Source organism: Pongo abelii, chromosome 5 (assembly GCF_028885655.2).
Source record: "Pongo abelii isolate AG06213 chromosome 5, NHGRI_mPonAbe1-v2.0_pri, whole genome shotgun sequence".
Taxonomy (NCBI): Eukaryota; Metazoa; Chordata; class Mammalia; order Primates; family Hominidae; genus Pongo; species Pongo abelii.
Window position 1 is genome coordinate 12,235,577 of NC_071990.2, and position 24,104 is coordinate 12,259,680.

Below are 24,104 nucleotides of genomic sequence, written 5' to 3' on the forward strand. Positions count from 1 at the left end.
TGCATTTCACCATAATAATAATAATAATAATAATAATCTTCTCCAAATGCTTTAATTATAATTTCAATAAATATAGAGCTAGAAGGAAATTAAAAATAATTTTCGCTATTACCCCCATCTCAAAAACCTTCCATTGCCATTCTGCCTACACAATAAAAATATGCTATCTACTGAGACAGGCACCAGACTAGGAAGAAAGGCTGGGAAATGTTGCAATTTCAGTATTGAGCATATTAAGTTTTAAATTTTTCATCATGATGTGAAAGTTGCCAGAATCAAAATGAAGTCACCTGTTTAAAAAACCCTGACAAATGGAGCCAGGAAGGGCCATAAAGGGAGAATTCTCATGCACAAATGCCTGATAACCAAAGCTATCACAGAATACTTTGCAAAAACCACAATCTTGCACAAAGGCCATCACAACCTTACACAAAAAATACTTCAGTGAAGACATGTGCCCAGCAACTGCCTGTCTAGCCTCGGACTGGTGCCACCCTTGTTATTGATAATTGTAGCCAAGAATAATGATCTCATAACATTATGTTATCCTCCTCATTTTGCCTTTAACAATTTTGTTTTGCTTTACCTCCTTGAATACGCACATAGTTTACTATGGCATGTGTATTTCATTGCAATGTCCATCCCTGAATAAAAATAATTTTCTTTTCATTTATTAATGTATCTGTTTTTTGAAACTGGGTCTCCCTCTGTCACCCAGGCTGGAGTGCAACGGCACAATCACAGCTCACTGTAGCCTTGACCTCTCAGGCTCAAGTGACCCTCCCACCTCAGCCTCCTAAGTAGCTGGGACCACAGGTGTACACCACCATGCTCAGCTAATTAAAATCATTTTTGTAGAGATAGGGTCTCCCTATGTTGCCCAGGCTGGTTTTGAACTCCTGGGCTCAAGCAATCTTCTCTCCTTGGCCTCCCAAAGTGCTGGGATTACTGGAGCTATTGTGCCCAGCTCAATTTCTTTTAGGGAGTCTCTCTGTCTGTTATCTAGGTTGACAGTGGTTATCTTCAAATATATCCAACATTTGAGAGAATAGTATAATAAAGCCAATATACCTAGCATATAGTTTATATAGTTTTTGAGATATGATGGGTGTTGTTTTATCTCTACCTGCATCCTGCCCTCCTTCCTTGAATTACTTTGAAGACAATCCCAGCGATCATTATCATCTTACCTATAAATATTTCAGTGTAGATGTAATAAACTTGATATGCTTTGCTCGATCAGGTAAAATGTGAAATAGTCAACGAGATATGTGGGCCTAGAGATTAGAGTGGATGAAGAACTCACGATAACAAACGCCTCATGGAACTCACAATAACAAAAGAGACAGTGCATGTTGATAGCTTGTGTTTATGTGGTGCTTACTAATATCCCAGACAGTCTTTTGAGAACTTTGCATGCATCAGCTCATTTCATTCTTACTAAAACACTATGAGGTATTTATCCTATGTTGCAGATGAGGAAACTTGAAGACAGAAATTCAGTAGTAACTTATGCAAGGTCAGGCAGCTAGTGAAAAGGTAGGAACCAGGTAACCTCATTCACTATGCTTTTCTGATTCAGAAGAATCCAAAGTGGTAAAGGTTACATTATGGGATAATCAAGTCCTATGATGGTATCAAAGTGACAGTGATCAACTCTGGTTTCAGGGAAGGTTTCATGTAAAGAAACAGTGAGAAATCAGTCTTGAATTCCTAAGCAGGATACCATTCAAGAAATTTAAAGCTGAATCAAAGGCATGAAGGAGTCTCAATAAAATGCTTTGTCGATAGATGACTTGATAAAAAGAACATAACCTAACATGCTCATGTGACTGACTCATAAGAAAAGTAAGCAGGTATCTAGATCATTAAAAGATGATTTATCTTGCAATAATTCAATGATATTGAAAATCTTAAAGCAACACAACCACAATAGGACAGAAATCTCTAATTTTCAAGTGGCATTGATTGAACTGAAATTTTGAGGTATGACTTTAAAAATAGAAAGAAAGCAATTCTAACAGATTTTGACTAAATTTTGACTAAATTTTCAGAAGTTAACTACATTTGTTAACATTATAATACAATGAAATAATTCCACTGAAAATCACTGTACTTACTGAATGTAAGCTTATTTTATAGTTCAAAAGACTATCAACCTCCTAGTCTTTAATGCATGGTCACGAATGACCTCTCACCATGTCAAGAATTCCCTCTTGATATATGGATAGGAATAACCCGCCTGTCAACTTAGGTGTCTTCCTTGTGTTTGAACAATTTGCTAAGGTACCATTACCAATCGACCCGGCTCTGACATTGGTCACTGGTGTGGTTCTTTCCATATAACCTCATCATTTTGCTCTGATCAGCGGCCACAGGCAGGCAGTACCCCTTGGTTTGGTGAAAGACAAAATGCCCTAGACAATTAAGGAGATGATCTTATTCAGGCTACTACAATAAGGAAAATGTTCATTAATGAAGACTGTCTCAAGGAAAGGAAGGAAACCTGGGGTTTCATGGAGACAGTAAACAAGGGAGCAACTGAACCTCTTGGTAATCATGAGGACGGAGATGCTCTTTTCTTAACCATGAAGAAAGGGTGGAAAGGAAGAGGCTAGAGCAGGGTGTTTCCTTGCAGTTAGCCATTTCTCAGGACACAAAGAATGAGGAGATATTTTGAGGGACACAGGACTCAGATAAAGTTCTTCATTGTCAGTCCCTGGTTTTTTTCAATATGAATATCATTCATCAAGGAAACACTCAATGACAATCATAAATCTCCTGAGTGGGGTGAAGTAAGGTCTCAGAAATCATTTCTCAAAGAGTCTTAGTGTTATTCCTACAAAGACAGTTGAAGCATCTGTAGAAAGATAATGTCAAGGTCAGTTGTGTTGGGATTCTGGAGATTAGGCACCGTAAAAGAGGATTGCTTAAAAAGAAAAAGAGAAATATAAGTATAAAAGGTGTACTAAAGAGCCAGAAATTGAATACTGAGGGTAACCAGTTCAGTGGATTCCAAGAGGTCAGTGGAGGAAAATCTTTCAGTTTTGTAACACTGCTCTTTGAGTCTCTTAGAGCTACTGAATAGGACATCAGTGCTTTCAGTGGTGCTGTCCACAGGGCATGTCTGACTCTAGCATTCCACAGGCTTCTTAGTGGCCCAGGCAGTGCCTTTCCAGGGAGAAACTGGGCCCATGAATGGTCTGCTACAGTGGTGAGTCCTTTGAAGTATATATAGCAAATTTTAGCTTATAATGCTTCTTCAGATCCTAGGGAAAAGGACTCAGATACAAGACAACCTAGAGTCCTCATAGGGATCTGGGTAGTCAGATTTTAGTTCTCAGTGACACTGAGTCAGGCAGCAGCGAGAAAAATTGAAAAAAATGTTGGAAACCAGAAAGATTGAAGATCTGATAAGGATTGATAATTGGGGAAGGTTACAGGATCCAGTCCAACTTACAGATAGGTACAAAAACTAACAGCTAGGGAGAAAGTCAATTAAAATTCCACCAGAGAAGACAGCTTGCCTATTAATCATTATTCACATTAAAAAAAAAAAAACCCCAACAGCTCAAAAACATGAACAAGGTTAGAATGAGATAACCCGGAAGACTGTGCTATCTGATGTATAGTTTTTCATTAAAATGCAAATTTATTTGTGTAGTCACTGACTTTTGATCAAGAATAATCTCAAAGAAAGATTATTCTTGCCATTACAAGCCATCTCATTAGATTTAGCATGGTTATTCAGATCGGTACAGCAAGAATGGTAATTTACCATATTGGCCTTTTAAGGTTGCTTTTTGGAAATTTTCATAAGGAGGCTCGGATTGGACTGTTAAAAAAAAAATCTCTCTAGGCAGGAAGCCCAGCCAAGAACTTGCTACCAGATTTCACCTGTCAAGTACCTATAAATCTGGGCAAATTTATTTTTTCTCCAAGTCCCCCAAATATCCTAGGATTCCTAGGCCTGCCAGGAAAGGACCTTCTTTACCTCTTTACTCACCTAAAAGGAAGAGGACCTGTAAATCAGGTATTAGGCCTGTTTTCCCGGGAAGGCTTTGTAAGCATCATTTCCATAAAGCCAACCTTAGTTTCTTAAAAGCATCTGGTCGTATCTGATTAAATGAGCATCATTCTCAACTATGACATTCCAAGCACTGCCTTAGTTGCATAACCTGTATTTTCAATTTTGTCATGGTAACAAGAAGGACAGATTCTTACTGAACCTATGCAAATGATTATGTTGCCATGAAAATAAAAATACTCAGAGTTTCCAAATTCTGGAGGAGTCAGGCAGAGAGAATCAAATACCACTATCGAATGTTTCATTTTGTAAGTGATATCTTATTCTCTGAGTTTATAAACTGAGTTTCAGTTTATAAAAGCAAAATCTAAATTGCTATGTATTATGTATTATAGATCGCTTAAGAGGAAAAAGAAAGGTCTTCCCTATATATCCAGAAAACGGAATATCAGAATGATCATATTCCAAACAAAAAACACAATCAGTCCTCATCAGCTCATTCAGTGCTACGTAGTTAATTCGTGTTCCACTCAGTCTTGAGTGAAGAGTCTCATGAAACCCTTTGTTTCTCGGCTAGAGTTCTAGGAATCCTAACTCAGTCCACTGGTATGTTCTCAATATTGTTTAAGTGACACCATCAGAAGCCTGTACCCAAAAGTATCTGGCAAGAGTGAAGGACAATCTGGCATCATCCTTCTCTACAGGGCTTTGAGAAGACACCATGCCGAGGACAAGCACTATGGCCTGTAGCTGATTTGCAAAGACTGAGATGCATCAGAGTAAAACAAAGACTATCTGTAGATGACAAAAGACATAAAATGGCACTGTGGTTAACTTCTTACTGATAATTTTCAAAAGTGAAAGATCTGGTGACAGGTCATTAGAACAATAATGCAACTGACAAGGAAATCTGGCTGTTCGTGTGGAGAACAAAACAAGATCAGGAAGTCGAACCAAAAGGTTTTAGACAAGAAGATAATTTCCCCTATTTTCAAAGAGTGGCTATTACGTCTGATTTATAAAATTGGGTTGGATTAGTCCGTTCTCAGGTAGTGCTATAAAGAACTACCTGAGACTGGGTAATTTATAAAGAAAAGAAGTTTAATTGACTCTCCACAGGCTTAACAGAAAGCATGGCAAGGAGGACTCAGGAAACTTACAATCATGGTGGAAGGCGAAGGGGAAGCAGGCACTTTCTTCACAATGGTGGCAGAAGAGAGAGAGAGCCAAGGGGGAGGTGCTTTTAAAACATCAGATCTTGTGAGAACTCACTCACTATCATGAGAACAGCAAGGGGGAAGTCTGCCTCCACTGAGCCAAACTGTATCACAGGTAAACATTATTTTTACAGAGAAAAAAAATAAATAACTGTAATAATCCTGACATAATATACCATGAATATATCAAGCATACGGTTAGAATATACCAAGAATATATCAACAATATATTCTGAATGAGTCTGGAGTACATCCTAAATATCTATATGTTAATAAAACTCCATAGGGAGGTGATATGTATCCCCAGTTGAAAATCACTGGCCTAGAAGACTCTAGGTTCAAATCAAAGAAGCAAAGTTGTGACCAAGTTAATATTTTTAAAAATAAATGAAATTATGACTGATAGCACTGTACTATTGTATAACATTAGGCACAGCAGAACTAGGACTGTGGCAAATAGAAACACATGAAGAGTGATGGTATGGACAATTCTTTAGGGATTTCTACAGCACACACTTTCTGAAATATTAAGAACACACATTTTACCTAGAGAAAGCTAAGCAAATCTGATTTGCTAACTCATCAGTTGTAACATATCAAATACACCTAATTGTTTCCAGCATCTCTCTTTGTCATCTTTGGAAATAAAAGTACAAATCTTGTTACTTTTCCAGGCCCCCTGCCCTTGAAAAATTACAGAAATAGTTTTAGGTGCAAAAGAAATAATCACTATTGTGTTTGGGGAAGACAAGCATCACAAATCTTGTTACTTTTCCAGCCCCTCTACCCTTGAAAAATTTCGGAAACAGTTTTAGGTGCAAAAGAAATCATTAAGATTGTGTTTGGGGAAGACAAACATCAAAAGTTGTTAGGCGATTTGAACACTTGGTCAGGTGAGACTATGGGTTACTGAGAAACAATACTTGGCTACATATTTGACTAAAACAACAGTAAAAAATTTGAAAAGTAAATATAAGAGGTAACATGATTTTAAAGAAGCTTAGCTCTTTCCTAAGAAACTCTGTTTTCTTAAATAATCAAGGACATTGTTGTGGTTTGAATGTTTGTGTCCCCCAAAAATTCATATGTTGAAATCTAATCGCCGATGTGATGGTATTTGCAAATGGAGCCTTCGGGAGGTGATTAGGTCATGAAGACAGAGCCCTCATGAATGGGATTAGTGCCCTTAGAAAAGAGGCCCAAGACAGCTTCCCTGTGCCTTCTACCATGTGAAGGCACAGCGAAAAGACACCATCTATGAACCAGGAAGGGGCCCTCACCACCAGACATTGAATCTTCCAGTGTCTTGATCTTGGACTTCCCAGCCTCTAGAACTGTGGGAAATAAATTTCTGTTGTTTATAAGCCACCTAGTTTATAGTATTTTGCTATAGTACCCCAAACAGACTAAGACATACTAAAGTCAGCATAAACCAGGTTATTCTAGTAAGACACAGACACTTTGTTTTCTAGGCAGATTGCACAGAAGATAAAGAATAACCATTTACAGTCTTTTATCAAAAGCAAACCAATAATCCAAGAAAAAAATTCATTTAACAGAAAGAAAACAAAATTCTAGTTTTCTGAAGCTCTTTTTTTTTTTTTTTTTTTTTTTTTTTTTAAGACAGAGCCTCACTCTGTTGCCCAGGCTGGAGTGCAGTGCTGTGATCTCAGCTCACTGCAACCTCCACCTTCCAGTTTCAAGTGATTCTCATGCCTCAGCCTCCCGAGTAGCTGGGACTATAGGCGCACACCACTGCACCTGGCTAATTTTTGTAGTTTTAGTAGAGACAGGGTTTCACCGTGTTGGCCAGGCTGGTCTCAAACGTCTGACCTCAGGTGATCCACCTGCCTCAGCCTCTCAGAGTGCTGGGATTACAGGCATGAGCCCCTGTGCCCGGTCTCTAAAGCTGTTTTTGAAAATTTTATATGTATACCCACTAAACTTTACCTAACTTTGGCCATGACAAAGAAAATTCCTTTTCTGAGAAGCTTCTACACTTTTCTGTGTTCATATGTATCCTTACTAGTGTAACTTCTCAAAATGCCAGAAATTCATTAATAGATATATACAGATTTTTACCACACAAAATAAGAGGCAAATTATACAAACTTAAAATGATGTTTAGCAATTAATGTTCAGTATTCTACTTTTCTCAGAAATAATCTGGGCAGCTACTGGATATCCATTCATTAACTTAATTTATTATTGGCCCAAGGTTTTAAGTTTCCTAAAGACTTTGCAAATTATCTTCAAGCTGACCCATTGTATAACAATTACTGCTGAAATAAAATTTGTCAAAATAAGTCTTCAGATTACTTAAACACAAATTTACATTTTTTCATCATTTTAAACATTTAGTAGAAGTGATGCTAGCTTCCTCAATTAGTAAATCTGTGTACGTTTAAAAAAATTTACAAATATAACAAAATCTGTGCTTATACAATATTTAACACTGATACATCAGAGAAAACTTAGCTGTATTTATTAAATCAAAATTATTAAGCTAGACTCATTTGCCAAAAAAGTACCTAAATTACATAAAATTAGATTTCTAAATTGTTTCTGAGTTAATGTCTATAACAATACCTTTTTTAATCCCCACACTGAAAGTATTAGAGGTTCAATTTTCTTAATTTTTTTCTCTTAATAAAGGAATATTTAATCAATATAAATGCTTATTTATCTCTAAGCAAATCAGATGAGAGATTCTTTAAGAGATTTCATAATCTAGCTTATTGATATTATCAGGAGATAACAGAAAAATATTACACACACACAATGAGAAGTAAAGGACTTTCTAAATACAGACATACTCACAGAGAAAGCTTATTAATTTCATTTCTAAAATTTCAGTCAGATGTCAAATATAAACCAACAAATACAAAACCTGCCAATCCAGATATTAACTTCCTGGTTGGCATAATATTCTTAATAGATTTGAACTAAAAATAGACAGATACCTTTCACTCAACAGAGACAATTATCTCTATAAACCATCAGTTGCTTAAAGAGGTCATCAAATGTTCAGACCATGAAACTAAAAGTTGTCACTAGAAATTGAGTAAGTGCTCAGGAAAAGTAACAATCAAATCTACTGTGCTACTGATGAACACAAGTCACATGAATTGGACTCACTTTGGGTCCCCGAATCTGTAGTCCGGAACACAGAGGGCTCCAGCTGCCTATATACCCCTGTGGAGTAACAGAGGTCTGAAGTGAGGCCCAAGCTATCCAAGTTATTGCACCCAACAGAGGGAGTCCTTGTAAGGAGAATGGGGTAAGAAAGTGAGCCTGGTCAGCACAAATGTATCAGGAAAGTGGCTCAAGTGCAGTAAAATGACTAAGAGTATGGTCATTGTATTCAGATATACCTGGATTCAAATCGTGGGTCCACTGCTTATAAGCCCCTTGGGAAGCTATTTTACCTTCCCAAGTCTTCACCTATTCATCTATAATATGGAGATAATAATACCTACCACACAGTGTGATTATAGATTACCATTCCATATGAAACTCTGGAGACCAGCCCTTTATTCATCACAAAAACCCTTCACCATAGGACCCTAACTTACTTTTCCTGTTTTTTTTTGGTTGTTGTTTTTTTCGTTTGTTTGAGACAGGGTCTCTCTCTGTTGCCCAAGGTGGACTGCAGTGGCATGAACACAGCTCACTACAGCCTCGACCTCTTGGGCTCAAGCGATCCTCCCACCTCAGCCTCCTGAGTAACTGGGACTACAGGTGCACACCACCATGCCCAGCTAATTTTTTCATTTTTTGTAAAGATGGGTCTCACTTTGTTACCCAGCCTGGTCTCAAACTCCTGGCCTCAAATAATCCTTCCGATGGATGGTGGAGGTTGCAGAACCGAGATCGTGCTACTGTACTCCAGCCTGGCGCCAGAGTGAGACTCCATCTCAAATGTATATATATACACGTATATATGTATATTACATATAAAACATATATACATATATAACATATATTACATATACATATGTGTATTAATATATAAGTATATGTAATACACATATATATTACATATATTACATATAAATATACATATATGTATATTATATATATATACACCCATACATATATACGTATATATATATACACACACACATATATACGTATATATATATATACATGTATATACGTGTATATATATATATAAAATGTTAGCTATTCCTCACCCTGGCTGTGAACTTTCTCTCCACCTGGGCTTTTGAAATGCCACTTTCTCATAGAAGAATGGCTTTTCTTCAAGGTTCTGCTGGTGAGCTGTTTTTTAAATGTGTTCTCTTCTGTGAGGCTTTCCTGGACTTCTCAAGGCAAAAGGCTTTGTGGTCCTCTACTCTGGTATTTGTTAACAAGTCTGATTCCCCACTTGACAGAGAGCTCTTGTAGGGGAGGCACGGCATCTTTTTTTATCTCTGTGTTCTCAGCATCCAGAGAAGTCACACTTTGAATGTCTGTTAATTGAGATGACAATCCCAACCCTATATTGCAAGGAGAATGATTGGAATCTCTCCCATACTTGGCTTTAAAGTCATCTACAAGCCTGAACTGAGCGCCTTAGAGAGTTTCAGGCCAGAAAGTACTAAGAGGTTTGTCAAGTCACAGACTGAAGAAAATATTTGCAATACATATATCTGATAAAAGACTGGGCATCTCTCTGGAATATCAGTTTCTAAGAAATGGTGCTAACACATCATTATAATAAAACATAAAAATGGTGCCTGGTAACTGAGGCACCTGGTAACTCAGGTTTCCACATGCAACTCCTTTCATCACTGGAAAAAAAAAATTGTTTTACTTTGACCAAAGTAGATGATGCCTTCCGGTATAAAAAAACTCTCCTCCCCAGCATCAATCTATCTCTGTTATTTTTGTACATGAATATGTTATTAGCGGCAATGACAGGTGGCTATCATCTGAGTCCAGCCACTTGACCATCATTCGAAGTCAGCGGGAACAGACGTGCTGAAATCAAAAAAGACAAGATGAAGTGCTCTACGTAGGGAACAACGCTTTGCAATATATACGTGTCGCTGACCTCTACTTAGGAATGTGAGTAAAAATTGTCCTCTGGCTATGGGCAACAACATAAGCCATTAAATGAAAGAGCTCCAAATAAATTAAAATGGTAAATTTAGCGATTTAGTGTGAACATAAAAAGCTTTACAACTTCACTAATTAAAAAACAGTTTCAATGTTAGAAATCAAGAGAGCAGCTCGCTTTACGGGGTGGGGTGGTAGTGGGTAGAGGAGAGCCTGGGGGACTTCTGATCTTCTGTTTCTTGGTCTGGGTGCTGAGAACATGGGCGTGTTCACTTTGGAGGAATGCCCCAAGCTGCACATCATGATATATGCTCTTTCCTGTATGTGTTATGTTTCAGAAAAGCTTACTCCTTCCTCCTCTCAAAAAGCATTTTTTCCCTTTCGTTTTTTTTATTTCTTCTTCTTCTTCTCTATTTTTTTTTTTTTTTTTTTACTAAATACACACTGAACAAACAAAATATGCAAAGAATAATAGTTTGAAGGGGTGCCAGCATGCTAGCGTGCCTCCGGGAGCGTACATGCCTTGGTCTGGACTGGGCATCAGATGTGCATTTTCACTCGATGCAATTCATTTCCTTGTTCCATGACCCAGCTTTCCTCTTTGGGGTAAAGGCCTCTCCAGCATTTTTCTTGGACAAGGTCCCCACCTTTGCTGCATCCAGGGAGACTCCTTCAGCGCCACAGTCCTGCCTCAGGTTAGTTTCCTTGTACGTGTTGCCTGGCTTTGTCAGGTCTTAATGCCATCCTGAAGCTGGTAAAATGAGCCAAGTGACTTCATCTCTCAAGGCACACCTTGAGGACCTTACTTGGGCATGAGCCAATTTACTGCTCACAGCCCGAGAGACATTTTTTTCCCACGAGCCAGCTCCTCTCCTCCTCTCTCACAAATAACTTCCTCTATGGGAAAGGACACATCAGAGAACAAGGAGCATCGTAACGAGTGAGAAATATGCTTGACATGGGGAAGGAGATGCCGTCCTCACTCCCTCCTTCTCCACCCTCCCACACTGATGTGTCAACTCTAATTTCTCACCAATGCTTGGGTTTCACTCTAAGCTCCCTTTGCTTGCTCATGCCCATCAACAGAAATATCCAGGAAAAGAAAGAGCATCAGGAATGACTGGCCTGTGTGCAAGCAATTCCTTGTTGTTGCTGACTGCCTTCTGCAGCTTGGCGAATTTGACTCTTGGAATGCACGGACAGAAGTAGCATTTTTCTCTCCACCAGAAGGCTGACACTCACCATGTCAATGAGCGTCAATTGGCAGTGCATGTGTGTTGGTTGACCCTTGACATCAAGACCAAGCTAAGCATTTGCTTTCCTTTGGTCAGTTCCACTGGTCCTTCCTCTTGGTCAATCCCATCGCTTTCTGACCTAGGGCCAGAGGAACATAGCATTTCTCCTAACTTTGACAGCATTGCAACACCAAAAGGCTTGTACTGAAGTACGGAGGAGGTAGATGTGAAGAGTCATCCTTTTGTCAGATTGCAAAGGTGTTGCAGCCCATTAGTTTCAGGATGTTTTTATTTTGTTCCCTTCCAGTAAATGTTTTCAGAGATTTTGCCTCGGGTTTTTAAAGATGTTTTATAAGTTATGGGTCTCTTTAAAATTTGTAATTATCTTAATGAGGTATAATTTATATACAATAAAATGCCTAGACAATGATCCCATTTGATGGATTTTACAATTATATATACCCATCCAAACCAAGATATAAAACATCTCCTTCACCCAGAAAACCCCTCATTTCCTTTTCCAGTCAATTCCTTCACACAGACTCACTCCTGCCCTGCCCCCAGCCCCACTAGAGACTAGGAGAAGTCACTGTTCTGATTTCTTTCACCATAAATTAGCTTTGCTTCTATGAAATGCAGCATCTCAGTACATATTCCTTCAGGTCTTGCTAATTTTGCTCAACATAATGTTTTTGAGATTGTTCATGTTATTGGCTTTGTCAGCAGTTCTACTTTATTGCTGAGTAATATTCCATTGTACAAATATATCACAATATATTTATCAATTCTCCTGTATGAGTACAATGGAATTGTTTCTATTTGGAGCTGTTACTAGGACTGCTATGAGCACTCTTGTAAAAGTCTTTTTTATGTTCTTTTTTCCATTTATCTTGCATAAATACCTGAGAGTAGAATTGCGGGGCCATAAGTAGGTTTATGGTTAACTTTATATGAAAGTTCCAAAAATTTCCCAAAGTGATTATACCATTCTTATATTCTTACCAGCAGTGCCTGGAATATCCAATTGCTTCATGCTTGGTATTGTCAATATTTTTATTTTACTTAGTCCAACATTTGGTATTATCACAGTTTGTTTACTTCAGCCATGATGATTTGTGTGAAATGCCATTTCACTGTGACATTAGTTGGCATTTCCCTGATGATCTATGGTGTTGAGCTTACTGGCCATTCGTTCTTCCTATGTGATAGGCACGTTCATGTATTTTGCCCGTTTTTCACAAATTGACTTGTTTGTGTTTTTCTTGTTGGTTTTTAAGAGTTCTCTATGCATCCTGGATATGAACCCTTTATTAGACATATATATTGCGTATGTATTTTCCAGTTTGTGGCTTGAGAATTTATTTTTTAATGATGGCTTCTGATGAACAGAAATTATTAATATTTATGAAGTCTGACATCATTTTTTTTTAATTAGTCCTTTTTATGTCCTGCTTAAGACATCTTTGTCTTCCCAAATGTTGTGCTATATTCTCAAGGTTTCTCTTAGAGACTTTAGGTTTTTAGTCTTTATGTTTTGGTCTATGATCCATATCAAATTAATTTTTGTGCATGGTATAAGGCGGGGGGTGGTCAAGACTCATTTTTTTCCCCCAAATATCCAGGTGTTCTAGCACTATTTGTCTAAAAGTCTTTCATTTCCCCATTGGAATGACTTGGTGCTTTTGTTAAGAAGCCATTAGTATATATGTGTGTGTGGCTATTTCTGGGTTCTCTATTTTGTTCCATTGATCTATTTCTGGACTCCTTTCATTTCCATAGATCACTATCACAATATCTACAGCTGTAGAGTATGTTTTCAAATTGATTAGTGTAAGATCTCTACCTTCGTTCTTTTTTATCAAGATCGTTTGGCTGTTTTGTGCCCTCTGGGTTTCTATATTTATTTTAGAAACAACTTGGAACTTCCTTTAAAAAATTATGCTTGAATTTTGATCGAATTGGGTTGAATTTATCCTTGATTTAGGGAGGATGGATATCTTAACAACATTCAGTCTTATAAAAACAGTATGCCTTTTTGCCGGGCACAGTGGCTTACGCCTGTAATCCCAACACTTTGGGAGGTTGAGGTGGACAGAACACAAGAGGCCAGGAGTTCAAGACCAGCCTAGTCAATATGGTGAAACCCCATCTCTATTAAAAATACAAAAATTAGCCAGATGTGATGGTGCATGCTTGTAATCCCAGCTACTTGGGAGGCTGAGGCACAAGAATCACTTGAACCCGGGGGATGGAGGTTGCAGTGAGCCGAGATCGTGCCACTGAACTCCAGCCTGGGCGACAGAGCAAGACCCTGTCTCAAAATAAATAAATAAGTAAGTAGATAAAATTAGATGAAATAAAAGAAACCAGTGTGGCTTTTTATTTAGTTAGGTCTTCAGTTTCTTTTAACAATGTTTTGTAGTTTTCAATGTAGAGATCTTGCATATTTCATTATATTTATTCCTAGCCATTTAATTGTGTGGTCATATTTTAAAATTTTTATTTGCCAGTTTTTATTGTTAGTGCAGAATGTATACTGACTTTTACCCTGAAGCTTTGCTGCACTCTTTTATTACTTTTAAAAATATTTGTGTAGTTTCCATGGAGTTTTCTATGTCACATAGTCTTTGAATAACAATGGTTTTTTTCCTTTAGAATCTTTATGCTTTTTATTGCATTGACTTACTGTATAAAATTACAGTATCTTCTAGAATATTGCTGAATAAAAGTGATGAGTGGATGTTCTTGCCTTGCTCCTAATCCTAGTGGAAAAGGATTTAATGTTACTAGTTTAAAGAATAATCTCTTATTTGATTGAGAAAGTTTCTTCTATTTCTAGTTTGCTGATAGTTTTTATCATGAATCAGTGTTGAATTTCATCAAATTCATTTTCTGCATCTATTGAGATGACTTTTTTCTCCTTTATTCTCTTAATGTGGCAATTTACACTGATTTATTTTCACACATTGAACCAATCTTACATTTCTGAATATATCCCACTTGGTCATGACTTATTTTTTCATTATGGCTTTTTGTGTGTTGCCAGATTTGATTTGCCAATATTTCCTTAAGGCATATATATATGTGTGTGTACATATATATATGTAAAATATATATAATATATATAAAAAATATATATTATATATATAAAATATATATTATATATTATATATAAAATATATAATATATAATATATGTAAAATATATATAATATATAATATATATGTAAAAAATATATAATATATGTAAAAATATATATATTTTTTATATATATATAATTTTAAAAGTTATTTCTGAAAATATAGGCTGAGTATCCGTTACCCAAAATGTTTGGGACCCAAGGTGTTTTGGAATTTGGACTTTTTTTGGATTTTGAATAGTTAGATAAATATAATAAGATATCTTGGGTATGGGACCCAAGTCTAAACATGAAATGCATTTATATTTTATATACATCTTACATACATAGCCTGAAGGTAATTTTACATAATATTTTAAATAACTTTGTGCATGAAACAAAGTTTTGACTGTGTTTTGACTATGACCTGTCATATGAGGTCAGGTGTGGAATTTTCGACTTGTGGTGTCCTGTCGGCACTCAAAATATTTCAGGTTTTGGATCATTCTGGATAAGATATTCCACCTATACCAACATTTTTGCCATCTTAGGGTCTGGTTTTAATGACTTTTTTTTCTTTTTTGCTTGTTTGTCTTCTTGCTTTTTTGTGTTTGTTTTTAAATTTCAGACTGAATGCCAGACATTAAGTATTTTTTTAAAAAAAAGTAGAGACTGAGACACCACTTATTTATCCTCAGAAAAGGGCATGCCTCATCTTCTGTCCAATTATTCGTACAGGGGTTTGGCAGATGAAGTCTGTCGTTGAGATGGGCCTGAACTTTGTTGTGGCTTTAGTTATGGTAATACAACCCAAGTTGGAAATGAAACCACACTCTGATGGCTTTTTATTTAGTATAAGCACTGGGTCCCAGAGAGCATTCCTCAGGTCTCCTGCTGTGACTACAGACTTCAGGAGGCCCTGTGCCCCTGCACCTCAAGAGAGGTTTCTCCCAGCATTCCTGCCTCTTGGCCAGTGGCCAACTGCTATTTCCTGGCACTCGGTGTAAAGCAGGGGTGTGGGAGGGTTTCTCTGAGTTCTCCTCATCCACCGTTAGACTAAGGCAGCCCTTCTGTACCTGCGGCTCCTCAGCTCCTCTGCCCTTCCCCCAGATGTGGACAAGGGTGCCTCATGCTTAGCACACAGTTCTGAATGCTGGACCCATTTCCTTGGCTTTCCTGCTCCACCCTCAACCTTAGGCAGGCCCAGTGCCCCTGTGCTCAGGGAGGTCGTCTCTCTCAGACCTCCTGAGCCTTCCTGGTGTAAGGCTGCTCTGCCTAATAGGCAGTGTAAGTTCTGGAGCATAGCAAGATTACTTTTGGTTTTCCTGCTTTGCCTTCACTCTTAGGTTGATCATGTTAGCTTACATTTCCCTGGATTTCTAACCCTTTTCCATATGTGGGCTGTCACTCTCTGCCACTTAGTGTAAGGTCTGGAGGGTGAGAAAGTTTTCTCTCTTCTTCTGCCACTCCTGGTGCTGCCCATATTCTCGTTTGGTGTGGACCTGGCGCTTCTTTTGTGAAGCAGTAGCTAAGGAGACTCTAGAACTCACCATGGCCAAGGAAAGGCCCAAGGGTTTGTCAGTGAGACAGATCAGATTCCAACTGATGGGCAACCAATCAATGAAACAGACACACCCGCACAGTTGGAAATGGAGGATGAAGATACAATTGATATGCTCCAGCAGCACACAGGAGTTGTCTACTGAAAGGGGCACCTGTTGCTTTCCTCCAGAATGCTGTTCTTACAGACCAGTATTAAATTCTCAGTCAGAAAACTGCAATTTGGTTTCACCACATCTTGACTAATAGACTAATACAGTACAGTTTTCTCTATCCTTTTCCTCATTCCTTTATAAAATTACATAAAGTAACTAGTGTATTTGCACAAGCATATCACATTTTTAAACTTTCTTATTATATTCAGTGGCCAATGGTATGTTTTAATGGACATCGAGTGGAGACAGGATGGGAAAAAACACTGATTCTGTGAAAATACCCCATTTCTCCACTACCGGCATGCTCATTCAGCTCTTATCTTTATATTCCAGTAAGTTATTTTGCTCTCACTGTTTTAACAACAACCACCACAATAGAAAAAACATAAAAATCTTTACATACCTTGTTCAGTTGAATAATTTTAATGATTTCGTATTTATTATTGTAAAACCAAGGACAATTTTATAACTTTTTTGTGCGTAGCTGTTACATGTAAGGCAATCTGTCTTTAAGTAGGGTTAAATTACTCTTTAAAAAAAAAAAAGAATCCTAGATAGTTTTCTCTTCAAGTCAAGCATGTTGTTGTTTAAGCTTCTTGTTTAAAAATAAAGTTTTCTCGATTCCTCTGCTCTCTTTCTAGTGTAGGCAGCTGGCATACCATGTTATAGTCTGTTCACCACTGGTTTCAAATCTTATTTTTTTATTTATTTATTTTTTTGGGGAGGAAGTTTCACTCTTGTTGCTCAGGCTGGAATGCAATGGCGTGATCTTGGCTCACTGAAACCTCTGCCTCCTGGGTTCAAACGATTCCCCTGCCTCAGCCTCCTGAGTAGTTGGGATTACAGGCACTGCCACCATGCTGGGCTAATGTTTGTATTTTTAGTAGAGACGTGGTTTCACCGTGTTGGCCAGGCTGGTCTTGAACTCCTGACCTCAGGTGATCTGCCCGCAGACAGGATCAGGACTTTTCATTCAGCTGGGCTTGAGATCTAAATATCAATGAGATCCCAGAGATCTCTTTATGGTTTAAAACCGGCTTTCTGAATCTTGGTGTGTATCTCTCTCTCTGTGTTTGACTATCTGGCAGCTGGATTTTTATATTAGATTTTTCTCTTCAGTCACTCCTAGTTTTCTGGCTCTTGTGAGGTCTTTCTCCTTCCTTTTGTCCTGTCCCTAGACATTAACACTTAACTGCTTGCCCTTGGTGAAAGCCTAGTGTTCCTTGAAAAGACTTCTCTCTTGGTTCTTCCGCCCTTGTTCCAGCCTTCAGCAGGCCACTGCTGGTGAGGACTTGGAGTATCTCAGGGTACATTTCCTAGTTCTCCTGCCCTGCTTCCAGTGAAGGTCCTGAGTGCTTTATTGGGGTTCGATGAGCTCTCCTGCCCTGTCTCCAGCCTTTGGCTGCCTCTGCCTTGCACTTGTTGAAGGCTCCATGTATCTCATGGCGGATATCTCTCAGGTCTTCTGCTCTGCTCTCAGCCTTCTGTGTGCTATTTCTGTGTACTCAGTAAAGGCCCATACAAAACAAGGAGAGTGGGTGCAAACTCAATTTGTGACTAGAGTCCCTTGAGACTCCAGTCCATCATCTCAACCAAACAACAGACATCAAAAGTTCATCAAGGACAGGCATGGTGGCTGGCACTTGTAATCCCAGCACTTTGAGAGGGTGAGGTGGGTGTATCACTTGAGCTCAGGGGTTTGAGACTAGCTTGGGCAACATGGCAAAACCCTGCCTCTACAAAACAAACAAACAAACAAACATTGGTTTAATGTGGTGACACATGCCAGTAAGTAGTCCTAGCTACTCAGGAGGTTGAGGTGGGAGGATCACTTGAGCCTGGGAGGTTGAGCCCTGATCTTGCCACTGTATTCCAGTCTGGGTGACAGAGTGAGACCCTGTCTCAAAAAAAAAATATTCATTAACAGTTCTGCTGAACTCTCACTCCATCCACAACAGATTCCTCCTTTCTCCACCCTCATTCGAGGTTCAAAGCAGTTATGGTTTTCTCTCTGCTGAAATTCATTTCATTTAGATTGTCTTGCATCCTCAGTTCCTTGGTAAGTTTGTTTATTTGCTTATTTTTGAGACAGGGTCTTGCTCTGTCACCCAGGCTGGAGTACAGTGGCACAATCACAGCTGCCTGCAGCCTCAGCCTCCTGAGCTCAAGCGATCCTCCCACCTTAGCCCCTGGACTAGCTTCATAGCTGGGACCGCAGACATATGACACCATGCCCAGCTTTTTTTTTTTTTTTTTTTTGAGAGATGGTGGTCTTGCTATGTTGCTCTGGCTAGTCTTGAACTCATGGGCTCAAGCAATCCTCCTACCTTGGCCTCCCAAACTGCTGGGATTATAGACATGAGCCACCATGCCTTGGCCTCTGGTGAGTTTCTTTAAACTATCATTATATAGCTTGTCTAGATGTATCTTGCTGTAAAGGTGGAAGTAATGGTCTCTTGCTACTTTTTATACCCTAATAAGAAGCAAGTGTCTAAAAGTGGTCTTAAAAATTATTAGGTAGCTGAAATTACACACTATTAATTAAGTACACACACACACACACACACACACACACACTCTGTTTCCTAATTTCTCTTTATTTTTTTTTTGCTACTCAGTCATCGACAGCACTTTCTATTGTCCATCTGTAGTTCTCAATTGCGAATGATTTTTCTTTCCAGGGGACAGTTGGCAACGTCTGGAGACATTTTTTACTGTTACAACTGGGGAGATGGTGCTATTGGAGTCCAGTGGTGTAGAGATCAGGGATGCTACTAAACATCCTATGGTAAGTAGGACCGCTCTCAACAACAAAAAATTATCTGGTCCAAAATATCAATGGTTCTGAGGTTAAGAAACTCTATTCTAAGGGAATATGAACAATTGCCTGTAGCAGATACAGTCATTGTTTTTCCACCAACAAATCCTGGTGGCTACGAAGCAAATCAAAAAGCAACAGAAGAGAAAGGAATAATGTGTGTGTTATCTTGCTGATTTCAGGAAGGCAGTGAGTGGATCTTACACATTGTCACATCTTCTGTCACAGTGACTTGTCATGGTAAGGTCATTAATAAATGTGTACTGATTGAATACATGAATGAAAGAGTGAGTGAATGATTCAGTGAATCAGCTGAAGATGCCACCTGCTCTCTGGCAGGCCTCATCTATGAAGCCTTTCCCTGAGCAATCCACTACTTGTCAAAAAACTAGAGCATTTGAAATATGTGCCACATGGTCCCATGAGTTAATATACTCATATTTTGCTCTTTGAAATTAACTAGTTGAAGTATCTCCTCAGTTAGTTTGGGTGTGCTTTCAAAACTATCCATTCGTTTCTACATTTGTTACTGGCCAGCTACTATGAGGCATATTGTTGAGCTCTGAGATAATATACTGACTACAGCGTGGACTTTGCCTTTGAAAAACTTCTTTCTTGGGGCATGCTAAAAAAATGTGTACACCTTGAATTATTAAATAAGGATCAGTGTTTGTGATTATGGTTATTCTGAAAGCATAGCCTCAAACGCTGTTTGAAATTTGGAAAAGGAAAAAGATATACAAGCAAGTCTGCTATAATCTTGATTAATAAATTTCAATCATGTACTGAAACTCAGTACTTTAATTTTACCAATTATCAACAGAAATGTATAGTTTCCAGAATCATTTTGGGGACAAGATGCAAATCTTAACAATTTACTCCGAAAGAAATGGACTATGAGTTGGGCTGATGTGAGTTGTTGGCTTTTATTTCTGCCCTAGTTATCTGATGCAGATATCCTAGTGGATGATTTATTATGATGCTTGAATCCTGAGGCTCTTACACTGAGGCTTGAATAATTAGTGAGGAAATGTTTTTCAAATATATTCTGATTCAGACAATTTAAATTAACTATGTGTGTCTTTGTGGGCATATATATTTGTGCTCTGAGTTGTATGAGAAAGTTCCAGCACTTTTCCCTTTTCTCTAAAAAGCTTTTTAGCCAAATTAATATTGAAAGCCACAAAAATGGATGAAATATATTTTCTTCATCTTTTCACTAATCTTTCTAACATAGGATTATGTTAGAATAATCACCCCCCTTTTTTCTCCATCAGGTTTTTCCCCCAGCTTCATGAGATTTAGAACTCTTTCTTAAGATTACTGTAGTGTTAAGAGTTCTGGTTGAGCCAGGCGAGGTGGCTCACGCCTGTAATCCCAGCACTTTGGGAGGCCGAGGAGGGCGGATCATGAGGTCAGGAGATCGAGACCATCCTGGCTAACACGGTGAAACCCCGTCTCTACTAATAATACAAAAAAATTAGCCGGGCATGGTGGCGGGCGCCTGTAGTCCCAGCTACTCGGGAGGCTGAGGCAGGAGGATGGCGTGAACCTGGGAGGCGGAGCTTGCAGTGAGCCGAGATCGCGCCACTGCACCCTCCAGCCCGGGCGACAGAGTGAGACTCCGTCTCAGAAAAAAAAAAAAAAAAAAAAAAAAGAAAGAGTTCTGGTTGAGGGGAGAGGTGAATATTCAGAGCCTGTTCCCATCAAGCACATTCTGCAGTAAGAGCCCAGCTAGCTTCATCTGCTACAGTGATGCTCCTCCTATTTGCCTCCGATTTAGGTTTCTGTGAGTGAGGTCCTCTTAGTGACCATATAAGTCAAAGAGGAAAAACTCGATATCCGGTGAAGTCAGTCTGTGCAAGTACAACAAAGTGAAGACACACAGTGCCTAGTGTCTGGTTTCTCTGGAGCTCAGGGACTAGGTGTGTCCCAGCTGTGACTCATGAATATGGCATTTGTTACATTAACCTAAGAAGACTACAGACTTTATCTGCTGTCCTTGTAGCACCTTTATTCAGCAGAAAACCCAGCTTGGCAAACAGAACTGTATGATTCTGAGTTTGAAGGAGGCAATCTCTAAATCAAAAAGGCCAGAACCTATGTTCATCTTGGTGTACCTGCTCTTTTGTAAAACAAGGAGAAATAATTTTCTGTTTATTACTCATAAGACCTGGACTTAGGGATGCTGAGCTCATCAATAGAGAATGAAGCCCAAATCAGTAGATAAAAGCTGAGCACTTCAAATGACTAATTGAGGCTTCATCTCTCTCCTTTGTGCCTCCAACCAAGGATGTGGTTAGGAAATACAGGGAAGGAAGCCCTCCCCACAGGCTGGTAGGTTATCTCATTGCTCTGAGGGGGCCCTTCCTTCTGTTACCTTCTTAGTGTGTATTACCCCCAGGGGCAAGGACTCTAAAGTGAGTAGGTCTATCACTTTCTGGGTGGTAGGAGTCCTGCCAGCTCATGGTGGGAGACTCACAGATGAGGAGGGACCTTGTCAACACCCTGGGGGTGGAACAAGACCTCACTCATTAAGCTTTTGTTTCAGAAGCTAAGCATCTAATTAGGATTTTTCTGGTGGAATTACAAGCATTTCTTTTTTAAGTGGTTTAAGACAAAGTACTAGGAATGGGGTAACAATATGACAATTTTTAAACATATAATAGCTGCTGAGACTCAGAAGAGGGGAATAGACTCCCAGCAGGAAGAATTACTAAGCCCTGGATGTTAAGACTAAAGAAAATTGTGAGTGTGCAAGATTGGTCTGGGGAATGCAAAGATAAATTGGACCCAGCCCTTACCCCTCATATGGCTTCTATTCTACCTACCAGGGAATCCAACGACCATTTATTGAGGTTCCTTGGTATTATTTAAAAAAATACATGGTCCTATCAACAAACCCGAATTTAATGCTTGGCATTATATATGTCAAGATGAAGCTAGACACAAGAGATCTGCTATGCTTTGCAATGTGCCTTTTTAAAGACCCATCTTACCGACCACATGAGATAAGTGCTGTCTGTGCTGCTGCCTTGTGGCTGCCCTCCACCCCCAATTCTCTATCAAAGAGATGTTGACAGGGAGATGGTGACAGCAGAATATATAACAGCCAATCAACACCTTTCATACAAAGCTCTGTAGCCAGATACCGCAGTCAGAGGAACCTACCAAATTATGTATTTCACCCACTTTATGCTCAGCGCAATTAGACAAATTGCTATGGAAAGCATATATCCTGGAGTGACACCAAGAGCAACGTGTCCCAGGTGCCGAACAGAACATGGAGAGACAAGATCCCCACCCCCAAGAAGTTTCCATTCTCCGTGGAACACTGATAACTCCCCCCGGAGAATATTGCAGGTGATTTAATTGACAAAACAAGAGGAGGCTCAATGAGTGGTGCAAACTATCCAAGGATGAAGGGAAGAAGGAGAAGGAGAAAGGTGAGGGTTTATTACCGTCTTAGTAAAGACCTATTGATAGTTAAATTTCTATGCTCTACTTAGAAATGCTGAGTTCCTAGTGATACAGGGGCTAGAAAGAAACAATTTAGGCAGTTAGTGACAGAAAGAGAGTCCTCAGCAGTTTCCCTTTTAATAAAAAGCAGCCCCCAAATAATTTCTTTTCTAACAAAGAGCAGCCTGAAAAATCAAGCTGCAGACACAGATAAGCAAGCTAGAAGCTTGCACGGGTGAATGCCTGCAGCTGTGCCAATAGAAAAGGGCTACCTAGGAGCCAGGCATATCCAACATAGAGTCTTCATCTTCCCTTTCGTTTGTCACTACATGTGCAATAAGGGAATAGGCAACGTGACACCGGCCAGGTAGAAAACACACTTGAATAATAAAAGATTAGGGTAGGATGGCCGGTTTCTTCTCGTGTTATGTAAATGGAACACCTGGTCCAACCAATCTCTTGTGTGCTATGTAAGTCAGACACCACCTCCTCAAGCTCATCTATAAAACCAACTGCATCTTGCTGTGAACCTGGAAACCCGTCCAGGACCCCCTCCTCTGCACAAGGGAGCTTTCCTCTTTCTTTCGCCTATAAACTTCCGCTCTTAAGCTCACTCCTTGTGTGTCCACATCCTCAATTTCCTTGGTGTAAGATGATGAAGCTTGGGTATTTACCTCAGACAATGCCGCCGCTTCACTAGTTTGTGTGCAATTTTACAAAGCTCAGCTTAAAAAAAAAAAATTCAACTGATTAGACCCAAATCTAGGAATTGTAGTTCATCAGACAATAGTAAGAGAAAGATTTCTGTCTGTTTGGTTCTATTCTACCAAGATTGGTTAAGTAACAGATTCTGTGCCAATGCTGAAGGTATGGAAATAAATGAGATTGCCTATTTTTAGGAAGTTTAAGTCTATTGGAAAACATCATCATGAACAAACAGAATTACTAACAGACTAAAAGGGATATATGCTAAATATAGGTGTGATGAGATAAAAATTTCAACGAGCAGAATTCTTTTTGGAAAAATGCTTTTGTAAAGCAAAATTTAAAAAATCTCAGGATTGGCTGGGCATGGTGGCTCACACCTATAGTCCCAGCACTTTGGGAGGCTGAGGCTGGCGGATCATGAGGTCAGGAGTTCAAGACCAACCTGGCCAATACAGTGAAACCCCATCTCTATTAAAAATACAAAAATTAGCCTGGCGTGGTGGTGCGTGCCTGTAGTCCCAGGTACTCAGGAGGCTGAGGCAGGAGAATCGTTTGAACCCGCGAGGCAGAGGTTGTGGTGAGCTGAGATCATGCCATTGCACTCCAGCCTGGGCAACAAGAGTGGAAAAAAAGAAAAGAAAAGGAAAGAAAATCTCAGGATCTCCAAACTCCTTAAGCAAAAGGGAAGGTTTAGCCTGGAGGTTGAGTCATGCAGCACCCTCTTTCAAATAAATAGCTGTTAC